The 8,199-nt window shown below is 31.1% G+C and overlaps 1 long non-coding RNA gene across 1 annotated transcript; it reads left to right on the top strand.

Annotated features, from left to right (window-relative positions):
• LOC109343042 lies at positions 600–1,302 on the top strand. Its single transcript, XR_002107156.1, has 3 exons — positions 600–870; positions 981–1,069; positions 1,142–1,302. It is a non-coding gene; the product is annotated as an uncharacterized LOC109343042 (long non-coding RNA).

Here is an 8,199-nt window from a genome sequence, read left to right on the forward strand (position 1 = left end):
AATGTTCCTCATTATATATAATACCATCAATAAATTTTAGCAATTGCCACAATTTTCTCATATTCCCTTAAACAGTTTAACAAATATATTTGGCTAAAGTATTTCAACTGAAGAATGATCACAGAAAGAAACCTCCCATCAATTGAGGGATTTTGGTCATGGTACTCCTTTGTTCGCATCTCATTTATGTTGCAAGATTGTGATCATTGCAATGCACAACTTCACTACTTAATATATAACTACATTCTTTCTTATTCAACTTGTACCAGAGACCCTTTTGGGAGAATTGAAGGAAAGTATATCATACTATCATTTATGTTGTTGTTGTTGTTGTTGTTCTATGTCTTCAACATTATTTCTATATGTAAAGAGCACATACATAACTTGTCACCTTCAAAGTATTTCATCTTTTTAAGACCATATTGTTAAAGGAGAAATGTGGCCTGGAAAGCACTCAATTTTCATCTTTTCATCATTCATTCTTCTTTATCTGTTTCAAACACCTGCTTTTGCTACAAAAAAGGTAAGCTTTATGCCATTATTATATCCCTTTTCAATATAAACAATTTGGCTATGCAGTGCACTTTCATTACTGTGAAAGAAACTCACTCATGCATATTCTGTTATTTGTTACTTAGTGTTCATCTCCTTTTTGCTTTCATGCAATTATGGCTTGAATTTTGAACTCATTATTGGATTATTTCCTTTCTTTTTATGTATTTATTTATTTCAATTTTTATTTGTTGAAAACAAAAGCCATACATAGTGTATACTTGTTGGATCCCATGATCATAGTCCAGAAGTCACAGAAGCTGATTTTGATCAAGTTACAGAAACTCATCATGAATTTCTTTGCTCCTATTTGGGAAGGTACACTATAAATTATTTTAATATATCAATGTACTAGTATTAATTTTGACATATACTAACTTTTTTTTGGTTAGTCCAATATTGTATCTCTAAATCAATATTGTATGCAGTTCTGAGAAAGCAATCTTTTATTCTTACACAAAGCATGTCAATGGTTTTGCTGCAATTCTTGAAGAGGAAGAAGCTGCTAACATTGCAAGTAAGAATGCATAACAAAGGTTCAATTTATATATCACCTTATCAAATATCTAATGTCAATTGTTTCATGTAGAGCCTCCAACTATTGTGAGAGTATTCTTAAATAAAGGAACAAAATTACAAACTACACCTTCATGGGAATTCATGTTAATGGATGATAATGGTCTAATACACCCAAGTTCCTTGTTTGAAAAGGCCAGATTTGGTGAAGATACTATTATAGGACAACTTAACACTGGTAATTTTGCTTCCTGTTGTTTGTTTTTGCACTATGGTAATTTTGTTTATGTTTTACTGTGGGTCCAGAAGATTATAGATGCGTCCAAACTATGATTTGCTATGTAAAAAAATGTTTTTGTTCTTATTAGTTCATGCAGAGGATTTGGAGCAGGATAAGCTGAGATTTTGAAGTACTTGCCAGTAACAAAAAGTTTATATTCAATGTTTAGTAATTTTTACTGCATCAGTCATAATGTAAAGTGAAGATAATAAATGTTAACTATACATAATAAGAACTTTTTCTTTGCTTAAAAAAGTATTTAAAATTTATAATCATAATTGAAGACATGTGCATAAAAAGTTCAAATTTTGAAAAGTCCCGTTTGGCCATATAAAGTACCATATCTTTCCCTCTGTTATATGACCTCATGCCACCTTAGTTCTTGAAAGTTTGAACATCATAGTGACATAAATTGTGCAAGTACTAATCACTAATACTCTAATACTTTTGTTTTATTAAAAAAGTATGGTATCCTTGCAGCTTAAGGGTTGTAAATATTGTAATCAATTGCCTCCACTTGGACAACTACCACAGTTGAAAGAGCTTAGGATTATCAAATTTGATGGATTAGTGACTTTGGGGTCTGAGTTTTATGGAAGTGGAACTTCTTATGTAACTAAGAGTTTTCCTACACTCGAAATTCTGAGGTTTGAGTACATGTCAGTATAGGAGAAATGGTGTTTAGATGCTGAAAATGCAGGCAGTAAAGCTTTATATTGAAAACTGTCCCAATAGCACCTTATGCCAACCTAGTAATCTTCCAGGCTTCCAGCATTGACAATACTTGTTATCTGAGACTGCAACAATCTTCTTTGTTCACTTGCAATAGCACCTTTTCAGCGTGTATTGAACATTCAGAATTGCGAAAATTTAGAATTTCGGGTACATGCACCATGGAGCCACCAATTACTGACATCCTTGTACTTACTAGGTAGCTGTGACTCACTCAAATTCCTTCCTCTAGATCACTTTCCTAGCCTTAAGTCTCTGGATGTTTGGGGCTGTAAGAATCTGGAAGCACTCACAGTTTCAGAATCAGATGTAACTACTACAACTTTGAACTCTCTCCAATTCTTGTGCGTAAGGCATTGTCCAAATTTCATGTCATTTCCAAAGGGGGGATTTGCAGCCCCAAAGCTCACTTTGTTAACCATCAACTACTGTGACAAATTGAATTCTCTTCCTGAAAAAATGCATCACCTCATGCCAAACTTGAAAGAACTTCAACTCCAGGGCTGTCCGAAAATTGAGTCATCTACAATGACAACACTCAAGATCAAGATTTGTAACAAACTCAATGAAGGGAAACAAAACCACTCAGATCCTCTTTTTGCAAGATTAGAGGGTCTTGCCTCAGCTCAAAGTCCCTCTTCAAGTTAGACATGACAATATCTCACTCTTATTGCATTCTATGGTAAGCAATTACAATTTACAAGCATCTCTCAGAAAACAAAAGGATAGCTGATAATTCAATTTGAGGAACTTATATTGTTCTCTTTGATAACCTGTCATTATTCATTACCTATTATATAAACTTTATTTGTCAATTAAATTCACTTGAAGTTTCTCACTTTTTCCTATATACGTGAAACAGTGATTCAAAATATATTGTAGTTGCTGTGATACTATAATTGTAGTGTAAGACTGAATCATAATGATGTGGCCACATCAAGCTACAACACAACCATATCGGACCATATTTGGACCGCACCAGACCGTATCAGACTGTATTATGACACACCAGACCACATCGAATTCAAAAATATTATTTTTAATCACAAAACACTCACATCAAAATGGTAGTGATCCACATCGCAACAATCACAATAACTACAATCACAGATAAACAACCATGACCGCAATTTAATATTTGAAGTAACCAACTGATATATCAATCATTTTATAGGAGATAGAAAATTATATAAGAAACAAAGAATGACTATTCATGTATTGCAATACCCTCAAATTGTGGCTTATTTTATTTTTTTTGGAAGTGATGGAAGTATAAACAGTTTTCATTCAACTGTATGATGTTTAATTTGCCAGTGAAGTTTAACGTTGATTGTGCAGAGAAGATAACAGCAGAAAAAGTTTAGGATAAATGAGCTGTTTGATATACTCTACCCTCATACTTCCTTTCAATAATTCAAGTTCAAATCATTCACACTCAGGGATTTGTAAAGACTAAGAATAAATAAGAATAAATGCATAGCTGAAAATCAAAATTAAAATGTCTAAATGCTTAAGACAGTATGAGTTAATTTATGATATGATATTATCCTTGTATCTAAAAGATATATCATAAAATGCTTGTACATGTATCATTCCTTATTGTGTACTTAAGTAAAACTTATTTGTTAGTTAGCTGCCTATGATTCTCTTGCAACTAATTTATGTGTTAGTTAGTTGAACATCCACAAAATTCATCTCATTGCATCAATGTTGTGAACCATCTCAGTTCTCTGTAACTGCCATCATTTGTAAGTCTAATCTTTAATCATATCTAACAATCTTTTTGGTTCAAACTTCAAACAGAGAACTAATAATAACTGATTTTATCCAAAATTTATAAAGCTTTTATTGAATTGTACATAATGTGACCAACTTCGCTTTATAAAAATAATTGAGGGATAGAATAGTGCTAGCAACTAACAATACTCCCAAGTCCTAGTTATTTTAATTACCTAACCAAAATCAAACCATAGACATAATACACAGTTCTATATTACAAATCATGCAGCTTTTAATTAAAAGGATTTATGTTAAACTGCCAAAATTCAGCTTTGATTAGGAATATTGTTGGGAGAGTAATTCTGTAACATTTCTGCATATGGTTGCTGCGATACTCGTTGCAATTCATGTTGCCGATGCACACAAACGCGAAAAGGAGGAAGTCAATTCTGTGCAGGAGGAGTGTGATCATCCAGATGAGGAGCTGAATTATGTTTTTTTTATTAAAGCGAGGAAGTGAGACCGAGGTTTGATCCGATTCTCCAGTGGTTATGTCATGGATGCTTTTTCTTTCCCTGTCATCCTTTTTGGTGTTCTGACGAAGAAAATATTTTTGTGCATGACTTGCAACTTGACTTGGAGTTCTTGATACAACAAACTCAGTTGCAATTCCTTTCCAATCTCCCTTGCCACATTTTTCAAGCCCACGGACAAACAATTTATGATGTAAAACAAATATATCAAATTAATCACTCCATTATACTAGAATGAAAATCAATCAGTGGATTAACATTATGAAAAGTAAATGATCATACACGAAAAATGAACAGATGGCATACATACTTTAAAAGCACTATTCCAAAAATGCTACCCAACTAATTCTAAAACTCAAGCTTTAATCTAAATTTAAAACACAATAATTTATTAAAAAGACGTGTTCTAATGTTTGTTGATGAGTACATGTTTCAGGTTTCGAAGAAAGCAAGCTATGTATATACAACATCACAGTATGTTTTAAGTTCTACTCACAACCACAAGAATAATCAGTTTCGGCAATGACATCACTACTATCATTTTTCAATGCATAATTCTTGAATGATTAATCAATTCCCCCTTTAATTATGATTACCATTTACAATAAAAACGCAAATGTACAAAATGAAAAATTCAAAACGTGGAAAGAAAACATGTTTACCTGTGTTCTTCTGCGGTCCATAACGTCTCTTTCTTCCTATCATCAGGCACAGTCAGCGTTCCTTGGTGCACCTCCACTAGTTCCACCTTATTCAACAATTCTGGAAACTCAACCTCACCAGACACAATCATCAACACGTCATGTTCCAACTTCTCGTACCGTTGCTTCAAATCCTCTGGTGACCAGTTCCCGGGAACATGATGCGTCATCTTCTCCCAAACATCACTCTGGCCCATGTATATATATAGTTTCAGTTTTGAATAAGAAAAAGAAGATGTAGATCTCAAATCTATTTTTTCATGCCTCCTAAACTTTTTAAATATTTTAATTTCCATCCAAAAATTAACTTATAATCCAAATATAATCTTAAACATTTTCTCACTTGATGATATACTAAAGGAAACTAGTCTTTCATTAGGAACATCAGGACGTAGGGTCTTAATAATGTTCCATCTCTAATGCTGGACAAGTTTTAGCTCATTTTACTTCTAAAAAGTCCATGTATCCCAATATTTTGAGAACCACATTCCCCAATTTTAATAAACTTATTGTTATAAATTAATATCATAAATAAAATTTTAACTCATTTTACTTCCTGCCACAACTACCATAGAAAGAGCATTTTCATCTCTGAAAATTGAGAAAAATAGGTTGTGTAATTGAATGAGAGATGTATAGGTGAAAGATTGTATAATCACTTATATTGAGCGAGAAATATTCAATAACATTGACAATAAGTTGATAATTCAACGAGTTTAAAATATGAAGTCAGTAAAGATCAATTATAAAATTTATAACTTATTTAACTAGATATATTTAAATTTTATTATTTTAATATTAATTTTTTGAATCGTTATATATATAATTTTCTATTTAAATCGTGTGGTAGAGGTACAACTCTCTTATTTTTTTATGTACTGTTATGCTATTTTTTTATTTATGAGAAAGAGAATAGAGAGAACATGTCTTTTAAAGAATTTTAGGGAGCTAAAAGTATATCGAGCAGCAAATAAATTTTTCAATTTTATTTGAGTCACACACATTATTTTATAAATTATTATATCTCTCTATGAAATAAGAATAAATCTTTTTTCCATAATGACAAACATGTATCTTTTTTTAGAGAGTTAAGAGTATCTCCATTGGGAAATAAATTCTTCAATTTTATTTTGGTCCTACACGTTATTTTATATATTATTACAACTCTCCGTGAAATAAGAAAATACATATAATTTTTCCACAATGGCAAACATAATTCTTATTTATTCTTGCATGGGTCCCACAACATCTACCTCTCTTCTCATTTTCCTTTGGCCAAAAACAACCAATAATTGTTTTTATTTAAGAACTAAAATCAGAAAATAAGAATGACACAGTGGAGAACAAAATAAAAATATTCTTATTTCAATAAAGATAACCTTAAAAACAATCACTACTATGGGAACAAAAAAAAACTATTTCATGGTCTACGCACAAGACATCAGTCAACATAAAATTTTAATCTCAACGAGAGCAACATGCCAAACTTTGAAGTGATCGTGGTTGTGGGAACCTTCGATGAATACTAATTAGAGAGTAATTGTATTTTTTTCAATATTCTTAGTATGCTTAATTATTATAAGTATAAGATTATTTATAATTTGACACTGGAAGCACATATATTGTCTCACAAATTACACTATTGTTCCATTTAGGGGCGAAAGGCTTCTTTTTTGGACTTATTGTTCCATTTGACCTTTTTCTTGTTGGACTTTCCAACTACCAAGACATATCATTGGTTCCTTCCAGAGTCAATTTGATTCTGATAGTCAATTAACATATTTAACATCTCATGCAAGTCATAGTCCATTTTATTCATGTTAAAATTTACAATGAATGGTAAAAATGAATTAGGGAGTGACTATAGAATCAAATCTTGGGATAACTCCTTCCCAAGTTTGCAACTCAACTTCTCAAGTTGTTCCATAAGACTAATCATCTTCAGAACATGAGGTCCTACCTGAGCATTCACATTCAACATGGACCTAAATAGAGTCTTAGACAACTGGTATCTACTTGTCCTACTCTGTGCACCATACATCTTCTTAAGATGTGCGATGATATCAGTTGGGTTCATGTCCTCAAGCTGCCTCTAGACTTCAGGACTCATTGATGCTAAGATGAGGCATTTTTTACTCATTAAGTCCTCTAAGTACTTCTTATAAGCAAAAACTGCCTCAACATCATCTTTATTGATTGGTTCAGGTATAGCAGGCTTATCGATTGTATCGATAAGTTTCTCGTGCATTAGAACGATTCTCAAGTTCAATACCAGTCATGAAAGTTATTTCCAACTAACTTTCCATCTGTGAATATCGAACGTAATGATAAAGAATACATGTCGAGATATCTACACATAGTTAAACAAATATGTGAGAACATATTATATAAAGAGATATATTACAAATAAAATACTCTCACTTACTACAATAGAAATTTAAGAAATAAAAATTTCTTCTAGTGGAAATATAAAATAAATGCCTTTAAAATTGTGAACAAATACTTTATTGTCAAGTCATTTCTAATGCACATTTAAGACAAATGTATCACATACAATTTTATTCAAAATAATAAATAACAAATAGCTACTTGTTTGTGAGGTAATTTCAATAAGTATAATTGAATTAATCTTTACATTCCCTAGGTAGTCTAGGCGATTAGTGATAAAATTAATTTTATTGATTGATTGGTATCACATACCATGTTAATCCTCTTAAATACAAGTCCTCTGGAAGTAAGATCTTCTCTTGAAATTAAATAATTAACACACTCTTAAAAAATGTATCTTATACAAAATAATTTTAAGAACATTAAAATAATTTTGTCTATCAGACCTCATCACATGAAACTTATGATTAATATATATACAAATATATATATTCTTGAATTTGTAACTGTGATATATAAATCTAATTTATATATTAGTACACTAATTAATCATTATTAATTAATAACTATCAAATCAAATATTGTAAATGAATATATTGTCGTAAACATTTATTCATATGTTTCTAACTCATATAACCAACTCACACAGATTTAGTTTTTTTATTAGTGTGACAATCAACACGTTAACAAAAACAACTCACTCAAAAATGCAAACAACAAAAGCCAATATATTCAGCATGTCACAAATTCTAATTATATGATTAAACACATTCATATA

Source organism: Lupinus angustifolius, chromosome LG01, assembly GCF_001865875.1.
Source record: "Lupinus angustifolius cultivar Tanjil chromosome LG01, LupAngTanjil_v1.0, whole genome shotgun sequence".
Taxonomy (NCBI): domain Eukaryota; kingdom Viridiplantae; phylum Streptophyta; class Magnoliopsida; order Fabales; family Fabaceae; genus Lupinus; species Lupinus angustifolius.